Below are 10,999 nucleotides of genomic sequence, written 5' to 3'. Positions count from 1 at the left end.
ATGTGTTGACTATTAATCTGCAATGAAGAGGCTTAAACACAATTACAAATCGATGGGTGGGAGATACTGTTGAACCATCTAACTGTGATCTTAACCAGTTTTGTTCCCCCTCCAACCTTAAAATAAACCTTCAAATTTGTTTAGGTGATGTGCAATAAAGGAATACATGATGAAAACATCGAAAATGTCTTGATTATAATCCTCTAATACTTAAATCAATAAAGTAGTAAGAAATATAATACAAGCTTGTAAGAAATAGTGCAACTAGAAAATTAAATTGTATTTAGGGCATGCATGGAGGGTGAATATTAATAAGTATAACCAAATTGTACAATTACACGTGGACCATTAATAGTGCATGATTAATATTATGGTTATCATGAGTTCGTACATAGTTTGAATTTAAAGTGGTTCAAACCAGGATTGATACAACCCGAATAAGAGTGGCGTAGATCCTATGCCATTGTTTTTTTTATATTGACCATCGTCTTAAGGGCATTTATATTATTGTTGGTGCTGCGGGTGGTCCACACATCACACGTGTGATAAGATCAATAATTTATTATGTGTCACAGTATAATTTATGATTATCTTATTGAGATTTCTAATGAGGACTAAAAAGACAAAGAGTAACAAATGCCCATCATAAACATGTAATTCTACATGCGGAACTTTTGTTTTATAAATGGACGGCCATGAGATTAGAGCGAATTACCTCTTATTTGGTCTAACTCTGATACCACGTTTAACAATCACATCATTCTATAAATGTTTACACCCTTTCACTTTTCTATAAAATTTTAGTTCAATTTACTGCATTTTATTATGTTGGTATCATTAATTTTTTTAACACTTTTTTCAAAAGCTAAATGCATTTAGAATTACCAATGAAGTCTTAATAAAAAAGGGTCGTGGGCTCTGAAAAGCTCCCCATCCTGAGTGGTTTAACCAAAAAAAAAAAAAAAAATTACCACTGAAGTATTAGTCTCAACTAATGTGCTTTTACCAACAAGTATAAAGTTATAGGTTTAAGTTTTATCAAATATATGAGTATTTGTCTTATTTGCGTGAGTTTATCGTAATTCATTATTTCATTAATTTCTTATTAATGTAGTGATTGATTTATTATTGAAATTTTGATGAATGGAGTAATTATATATCGTGTCTATATATCTGTACTGTATTATGTGGTCAAGAGGCGTCGAGCAATCTTCTCAGTATACAATATGTGTAGGAACTAAATTAATTTTATATAAAAAAAATTAATAGCATGTTAATCTTTAATCACATATTTTGTTTTTCATTCTTTGTTCTCTCTCATCTCATCGCATTGTACATTTATCAACTAAATTTCCCAATGATATTTGTAAATACATTAATGCATAATTCTGATAGAAAATTGCAGTACGTCATTTATATAACCAAATTTACTTTTATAGTATCCGATTAACATTATATAATTATAGGGTTTAATGCAATTTATTCTTTGAGAAATGAACAAATTACCCCTCTATAAAAAAAAAAAGCAATTACTCTTTTGTACTTTTTAAAATGAAAAAAATCGCGACTTGCTCTCCTCTAATTATAGGGTTTAAATTGCTTCATTTTAAAAAATACGAGATTGTAAATTGCTGCATTTTAAAAAACACAGAAGGTAAATTATTATATTTTTTTTTCTTCATAAGAAGCTAATTTGCTTATTTGTAATATCATAGAAAATTATTTTTTTTCTATAATAAATATAAATATTAAATAAAATTTATGTCGTATTTTGCAGACGTATGGAGTCCGGGACAAGGACTAGTATATATAAAATACACCACAAGGATTGTTAGCAAAGCTTGTCAATCTTGAACAAGCAAATTTACATTTGACTAAAGATATCCATATCAAGAACCAACTAATTGAAACTCAATTTTCGACCCTTTTTATTTTTATGTTTTTCCCTTGAAATAGATTTTTTTTCGACCACGTACGTTTCTTGCATCTTTCGTCGCATCTTACAATAAAATCATTGAGATATTTTGATGTCCAATAATGCTGCAAGAAAATCACAATCCTTCAATGAGAACCGTCAGTTACGGGCTTTCATTGGTCACATTGCAAATAGATCCTTCAAGCCAGTGGTATTGATGATAATATCGATAAATATTATTCCATATTAGATATAAAGTATCGGGATATTATCAAATAAAGAAAAAAATACATTTTAAGATGTTAAAATTTAATTGAATTTTAGTAAAATTACAAAATCAAATGCAATTAACATAAATTACTGATCATTAATATATACTAAGATGTTTTAAAATTCTAAAATTTGATAAAACGTTCTTCTCAAACTTCAAGTTGTAACAAAAAAAAAAAAAGTAGATTAAATATATCATATTATGAAGAGTTTTTGGAAAGAATTGTAAATTTCATTAACAGATATAGCATTTACGATAATGCTATATTATCGGAAAAAATGCATTCACCCCCATGATATGATAAATGAACAAAAAACTTATGTGAAAAAAATAGAAAATTACCCCTTATGTTAATTTTGAAATTAAAGCAAATTGCCCCCCCTGTCTGACCATTATAGGAGGGTAATTTGCTTCATTTTTCAAAACACAGGTGATAATTTGTTAAGTTCACATAATTTTTTTGCTCATTTCACATATCACAGGAGGGTAAATTATATTTAAACCCCTATATTATGAGATATTATTACTGATAATATCCCGATACAAATGATATATAATAACTTTGTATCGGCAATATATCCGATATTATTTGATATTATCGGATCCACATGTACGTATATACTCAAAAAATAATAGATATTGATAGATAATATCGAACCAGCATGAAATCGAACGATTTGAGTAAGTATGGACCGATATTATCAAATATCCATCGATATTTAGAATCATGTGCAACAATACAAACATAGAAAGTGACACGATCAGCGATGCAATTTGCAGTTTCCTTGATTGGAAGAGTTGGAGATTTGCTGATTGGGTTCTTGAACATGTTGCTGCTGTGATACCATCAGGATGGGACACCCTCAGACGTTCATCGAACAATTTGGAGCACAAATTCAAAGACATGCAGACAAATGACAGCAATGGTATCATATGTAGATTTGACGATGTTCGACTCTTCCTTAGGGCAATTGATGGTGTGACTTCTATGTGGTAGGGTTTTCGTAGAATTTCTGAAGAGCTTCTGAGCCGTTCGAAATCAAGTTGATGAGTCGACTGTCATTTTAATTAGTAGTTACGTGGGGTATATGTTATGAAAATTGCCTTGCGACCTTTCCACAGTATTTACAATTTTCAAACAAATTTTAAAAATATTTTATTAATTAAAGATCTTTACCATCTGGTTCCAGTGTGATATGGATAAAACCCTATTTTCTCGTAAAAAGACAATCTTGCCCCTGATAGGGCTCCAAATTACAAGTTTACCAGCAGGACCCGCGCACTTTTGATCGGGTCGGATATACGACCCGAGACACGTGGAACGCGCGTATTGGACCAACAGACCACCCCCAGTTTCTCTCTCTATAAATACCCCCAGTCAGTGCATTAATGGTAGGTTGTCTTGATCACATTTTACTTACAGGTCGCTTCAGCTCGCTATTTTTCTAAGCGACCTATTATTTCGGCCTCAGAACCAAACACTGACTTAAGCATTGGAGGGTTTTAGCTGGGGGCCACCCTAGCAAGCCTAACGATCTGCTTCTTTCCTCAGGGTCCAATCACTAGTTTGGGAGAGGAGCGACCTCGAATAGCTTGGGAGATCAGTCCAAGGAGGTCGCGTAGATTTCGACCCGAATCACAGTGCATTCTAAATTTTAATGTGTATAGACTCATCATGATTATCTAATTATCTCGATGTCTATGACTCACGTAAAATCATACAATTGGGTGAAATCTATATTATTGGCAACCAATAAAATTGAAGAACTCCATTGAAGATAAGTAGCTGTGTGTCTTGATTGAGAACAACCGAAAAAGAAGTTATGTATGTAAAACAACTCAGCTTAAATAGAACTAGGTTTGGTCCTCACTGAAGAACTACTCACACTAACTGACTAAACTAACCCAACAAGAGGAATAATAGGAAACGTAATAATAAATCCTTCATCAATTGTTGTCTTTTATTTCTTTTTTGGTTCCATTCTTATTGCACGCACAATGTAAATGACTATAAAAATTTAAAGTACGTAGTGTAAAACAAAAATTTAAAATAGTTAGATCAACAAAAATCCAACACATAATGCATTAAGTGCGTGCTTTGACGGCGTAATAACTTTCTTCTTAGAAGTTATGAAGTAACATATCTATGCACTCAATCACCTTCTCAACAGGAAATCAATTATTCATCGTAAAATTGCATCATTCTGACCATTGGTCGGATAATTCTTTGATTTTTGTCCCATTTTCAGCAAGCTTCAATTCATTTTCATATATGTATTTGTATGGTTTTTGTTCATTTGTTATTGCTAGTATGTAAGGATATTTTACCCTGTTTGAAGACATGTTGTTCTCTAGACTAAAACTTTTTAATCTAAATAATTGCAAATTTTATCATGAGATTCATTCAACAATAAATTTCATTTTTCTTTTTGAGGATCAGAGACAACTTTTTTCAATTATTTCTCATATTTATCAATTGCTTCCACACCATCACAAAGTGCACCTGACAAGACATAATAATAATATAGTTACCTCTCTTGAGATTTCGTATAATTACGACTACTCTATTTATCGTTTGAAAATTACAAATACACTCCTCAAATAAAAAATAATTATGTAGCCATTGGATGATGAAGTGGATTACTTTTTTACTTTTGATGAATGTTTAAAAAAATACAAAAATATTTGAAAAAATATTAAAAAAAATTATGGCGAGTAAAATAAATATTCCATAGGGAATATTAGTTCATAAAAATATTTTAAAAAATCTAAAAATTATATAAAATTATAAATTATAATTCAAAATAGAATTTTTGTCGGTTCAAACAAACATTGAATGTTTAGATAGACATTAAAATAAAAAAGGGTTAATTATATTTTGTCATCCGAACTATGATCGTTTTATAGTTTGGCATCTATACTTTTTTTTTTTTTTGTTAACTTATCATCTCAACTTTATAAAATTTTTCATTTTGTCATCTATAACAATTTTTAACCAAGATTTTTGTCGAAAAAACATGGGTTAGTTATAATTTATCATCTGAACTAAGACCGTTTTGTACTTTAACTTTTTTTTTGTGTCAACTTGCTATCTCAACTTTATGAAGTTTTGCACTTTGCCATTTATAACTATTTTTCCACCATGTCTTTTGTTAAAAAAAATCACATGCAATGCACATGTAATATTTAAGGGTTATGTGATGTGATATTTTTTACATATGCACAACATGTGATATTTTTCTGTAAAAAAAAAATAAAAAAGGGATCATATATGGTAAAATGCAAATTTCGCAAAGTTGATATGGTAAGTTGACACAAAAATAGTTTAGATGCCAAAGTATAAAAACGAATATAGTTCGAATGATAAAATATAATATACCCAGAAAACATCTTATGTAGTGCACAATCAATAAACAAACTGTAACATGACAAGTGCAAATTTCAAAAAATTGAGATGGTATGTTCACATAAAAAAAAATAAGAAAAGAGTTTCGATGGCAAAATGTAAAAGCAAACATAATTTGAATGACAAAATATAATTTAACAAAAAAAAAATATTTATAATTTTTCATACAACGTGAAAATTCTTGTGATCATGCCAAATTTGAGAAGACGCAAGTATAATTTGCCCTTATAAAAAAAGAATTATAATAGCCGTTGATAAAAATGCATTCAGCACGAGCCCTCTGGAAATCATATTTTTTTGTGACACCAAACTCGAGAAATCCCAAGGTGGAAAATATATGACATGAACTTGCTGCCAGAGCTCGTCTCTATTATTCAGACACTGACACTGACAATGATTCCAACGGCTGCTATGCTCGTGTCTATATTAATGAAGCTCATTTTATTTATTTATTTCCTCCGACATCTCTGTATGTCTTTTTGTTGGTTAGTTATTTAATTTTATTTTTTCAGCATAATTGTCATAAACAGTCCCTCAACTTTGAACAATTTTCTGGTCTTATCATCTCTAAAATTTATATTTATTTTGTTCCAATATATTTTCGTCAACTTTTTCGATGAAAACATGATGGAGTGGATGTAATTAAAAGTAAAGAGTAAAGAGAAAATGTGTCCAATGTTCTTGAGAAATGGAATTGAAAGTAAAATAATTTATTGCTAAATTGAATCTCCTATAAAGTTATCGGCTATTTAAAAAAAGTAGTCATAATCGTAATCTAAGTAAAATAGGCTTGAATCTAATTAAAATTTGAATCGTCTTATAAAATTTGGTTCTAAGATATCATAACATGTTAGCAATAATCCGAGAATATAACGATGAAAGACAACTAAAGAAAATATGAAAAATAATGAAAATTGACAGAAAAATAGAAAAATTTAAAGAATGGCTCGGACGGTGGTCGAGAAGGTTGCATTTATCTTCGAGTGGATCAATATTTATATAGCGTTCGAAATTTTGCCATCAAGCCGCCAACCAAAGCACTTATCTCCCTATCAAACACTTTCAAAATACATCCGCCTCTTGTTCTACATTAAAACGTCATTGAAACTTTAATCTTTGTTTTTATTTTTTTTTCCTAGTGTAAATGGTCAATTCAGGTCTGGATTCTGCACTTTGATCCCTTGAAACACTTTTACTGGATATGATTCTTTAATTGAGTTTTTAACCCTCAAAATATTAAAGTTCCGGTGGCTTTTTCATCGGAAAGTTGACTAAGGAATTGCAATGAAATATAATATAAAAAAATAGAGATTATAAGGTCAGAAAATGAAGACAAGGGAGTCAGGTCGTTTATGACATTTGTACTTCTGTTTATTTACGATGATGATTAAAATGCGAATGAGTTACTTATGGTCATTGAATGTACTATCAGCTCATGACATAAGAAAACTATGTTTCTTATTTTCTATTTTTAAATGCATCTACCATATTATATTTTAATCGTCAAAGTGATTATCTTTTTATTTTTTATTTTTAGGGTAAATTGTAACGGACTTTCTTCTAATAATTACGATAATTAGTAATAATTTTTTATTATTTAAAAAATTAAAAATACTTTTAAATTAATAGTTGTTTAACATATCCTTTCTCCAGCTTATTCTGGTTCGATTTTCTCGATGAGTTAATAGATAAAGAAGTTTTCCAAAAAAATATTGATTAGTCGACTTAAATTTTCACATTTTATCTTTATGATATTGTAGTTGATAGTATTAGTTTACTATTATTGTTAAGCCCATAGTGATTTGCAATGTAAGAAATAATTCTTTTTTTTATTTTTTTGTGGTGCCTGTATAACCTATAAGCTACTATGGTCTCAAACTCTCAAATGATTATTTATGCTTGTAATAGTGATTGGAGTCGCAACCACTTAAATTTTTATTTTTATTTTTTTTAAAAAAAATCCAATTAGTCCACAAATTCGAAAATTAGAAAAAGAGAAATGTACCTAAAAATTCACCATATACACACAATGGCAACTCCAATGCACACCATTCCGTCTTTGGGGTTGCCTTTTATGGCGAAAATGTGGTCGGAGACGGGCACCTAATTGGCACATGGTTTTCTGTAGGGATAAGTTAATTCTTTTTATTTATTTATTTTTAAATTAAATATAATTAGATTATGTTATGAGATAGGGGTGTATTTTCCATACACACATTCAACACAAAATGAAGAGTTACACACTCAGGTCGTGTTACACAATACGATCGTAATATTTTTCAATATAGAAATTCAATGTGCTAGCAAATAAGAATATCCGAGGCCGTTTTTTCATCACAGAATCACATATTTATTAGAATCTTGATCCTGTCATGATTTCGCAAATTTTTAACTATTTAAGGAGCGTGTTCAGATGTTTCTATGTGAAAACTTAATTTAGCTAAAACATGTGAATTTCTTTACATCAAATCACACCATTGACTACATGCTCTTACTACAAATATGCATTTTTTGTCATTTCATTATATTTTTCACCTCATAAAGTTTTAATTTATCTCAACGAGTAGTTGGCCACCAAAGAAACAGTCTTCAAATAAGGGTCAACATCTAGCAATTTTCCATAGATGTCGAGTCCCTCTGTCGACCCCAACCCTATCATCACCAAACTTAAAAATTCGCATTGTTTTCTGTATTGTGATTGATAATATTGAGTTATCATTATTTTTACCCTTATATGCTTTCAAACTCTTCACGAAATATTTTAATTCTATTAGTGATTGAAATTGAAATTATTCAAATCATTTTTTTTAAAAAAGAAAAGTCCAACTTCTATTACTCGAAGCAAAAGTCCAATTAGTTCACAAATTTGAAAATTAGAAAAAAAAATACAAAGGAATATACCTAGAAATTCACCATATAATATACACCCCATGGCGACTCCAATACACACCATTCCCGTTGCCTTTTCCAACCCGCTGATAGACAGCCAAAAGTAGACAAATATGAAATATCCAACCCAACCCCTTACCTGCCCGAGAGGTCGCCCACCTCACTGGTCCCCACCCCCTGCCTTCTACTCCCCCTGTATAAATACATGCATCTCCAAATTACCATAACACAATCAACACACACACACTGACATTTCCTTGCACTAACATTTCAATTTGGGCACACTCTTGACTACAACTAGAGTGCCCACTGCCTGCATTCTACACACGGCAAAATCAAGAAACAATGGCCTTCTCAGCAAACCATTCCTATGCAACTGCAGCCACACTCTTTGAGAACCTCCCCAAACACCCCATTTTCCCCTCCAAACCCCACACTTTCCCATCCAAGAAAATTGTACATGCCCACAAGCCACTCTACATCTCCGCCAGGTCCGGATTCGGCTTCGTCCCCGACACGGAAGACTCGTCGAGGGCACGAGAGCCGTCGGTGCAGTGCAATGCCTATGAGGCCCGCCGGTCGCAGTCCGTCCCCATCAGCATCGAGTTCGACCAGGAGGCAGCCGCTCAGAAGCTGAAGATTGGGGTCTACTTTGCCACATGGTGGGCTTTGAATGTCGTCTTCAATATATACAACAAGAAAGTCCTCAATGCCTTCCCTTTCCCTTGGCTAACCTCCACACTCTCCCTCGCCGCTGGCTCCCTCCTCATGCTCGTCTCGTGGGCTACGCGGATCGCGGAAGCTCCAGAGACCGACGCCGAGTTCTGGAAGACTCTGTTTCCAGTAAGGCTAAGTCGTTTTCGGGCTCAAGTGTTTGAGAATTGTCTGATCCAACGCCTGAATTACTATATGAAGTTGAGCGTGATTATATTAAATGTTTTGTAGGTTGCGGTGGCGCATACGATCGGGCATGTGGCCGCGACCGTCAGCATGTCGAAGGTTGCGGTGTCGTTCACACACATTATCAAGAGCGGCGAGCCGGCTGTCAGCGTCTTGGTTTCGAGGCTCGTGCTCGGGGAAAGTTTCCCTATGCCGGTGTACCTTTCCCTGTTGCCTATAATTGGCGGCTGCGCGCTTTCTGCTGCTACTGAGCTCAATTTCAATCTAACAGGTGATCTTATAACTCCCTTCACAGCAAATAAAATGATTTTAGCACTTTAGATTAAAAAAAATAAAAAAGAAAGGAACATTTTTTATTGTTATAAGACTATGTTTCATTTTTTGGAAAAATATTTTCATTTAAAATAAGGTCTTAATCTCTTATTTAAAAGCTTAAAAGAATCATTTAATTTTAGACTTAAATATATTTTTGGTCCTGTAATTTTGATACTTTAGCATTTTTATCTTTTGTATTTAAAGTTGTAAAATAATCCTATAACTTTTTTGATATTCGCAATTTTTGTCCTTTCGGTACTGTTTTTGCAAAAGTTGCAGGAATAAATTATGTGTTCCTCATGATTCTGGCATTTTTGTCTTTTTTCTTTCTAGGGATTACAAAAGAGTCATGTAACTTTTTGACGTTTCGCAATTTTGGTCCTTCCTGTGCTGGATTTTGCAAAAATTAACGGAATAAATTATGCGCCATGTTATATTTTTTTTTTAATTTTTTTGTCCATGTGTGGTAAAAGTGAACTAATCAAAACAAAAGCAACAATCTAAATGAATCACGTGAGTTACACATAATTTATTATGACGATTTTTGCAAAATCCGACACCGGAAATATCAAAGTCGCAAAATGTCAAAAAATTATAAGTTTATTTTACAATCCTAAATAGATAAATGATAAAAACACAAAAATTATAGGATCAAAAATATATTTAGGCCTATTTCTACGTGTTCGCTGACTTGCAGGGCTCTTATTTTTATGAATGTGAAATTCATTTTCTGTAAATAAATGACATGTGAGTTTAAAACTTAGAAACTCTTGTTTTGACTTTGATACCATATTAAATTCCTATTTCATCTAAAATTTAAATTATTATAGAAAAAAATCAACTTATACTTAATAAGACTTTAGTAATTTGGAATTTATAGTATAAAAAATAAGATTAAAAAATTTAAATTAGGGTCGACAATCGTGTATAATTTTCAATTTTATGTCCTACACATATCCATGATTCTTTTTATTAAAGTGGGATACTTGTCGCTGATCATACGCATAAAGCTTTTTCTATCAATAATATTATATTCATACACATTTAAAAATATTTAAAAGTTAAAAAATTATCCATTCTACTCGATTCTTTATTTTACTTCGATTTCATTTTATATAATAAATTAATATAATAAAAAAAATTAAATTATGTACATGCATCGAGTACATATCCAATATTCAGCTTCATTTAAAAGTATAAATAATCAAGAATATAATTGGTGCAGGTTTGATCGGAGCAATGGTGTCAAATTTGGCATTTGTATTTAGGAACATATTCTCCAAGAAAGGAATGAAGGGAACGA

The 10,999-nt window shown here is 31.5% G+C and overlaps 1 pseudogene; it reads left to right on the top strand.

Moving 5' to 3' along the window:
* Nucleotides 8,709-10,999, top strand: part of LOC105178511 — a 4,970-nt pseudogene continuing 2,679 nt past the window's right edge.

Source organism: Sesamum indicum, linkage group LG16 (assembly GCF_000512975.1).
Source record: "Sesamum indicum cultivar Zhongzhi No. 13 linkage group LG16, S_indicum_v1.0, whole genome shotgun sequence".
NCBI classification, from domain to species: Eukaryota; Viridiplantae; Streptophyta; class Magnoliopsida; order Lamiales; family Pedaliaceae; genus Sesamum; species Sesamum indicum.
This window is presented reverse-complemented; position numbering and strand designations above follow the sequence as displayed.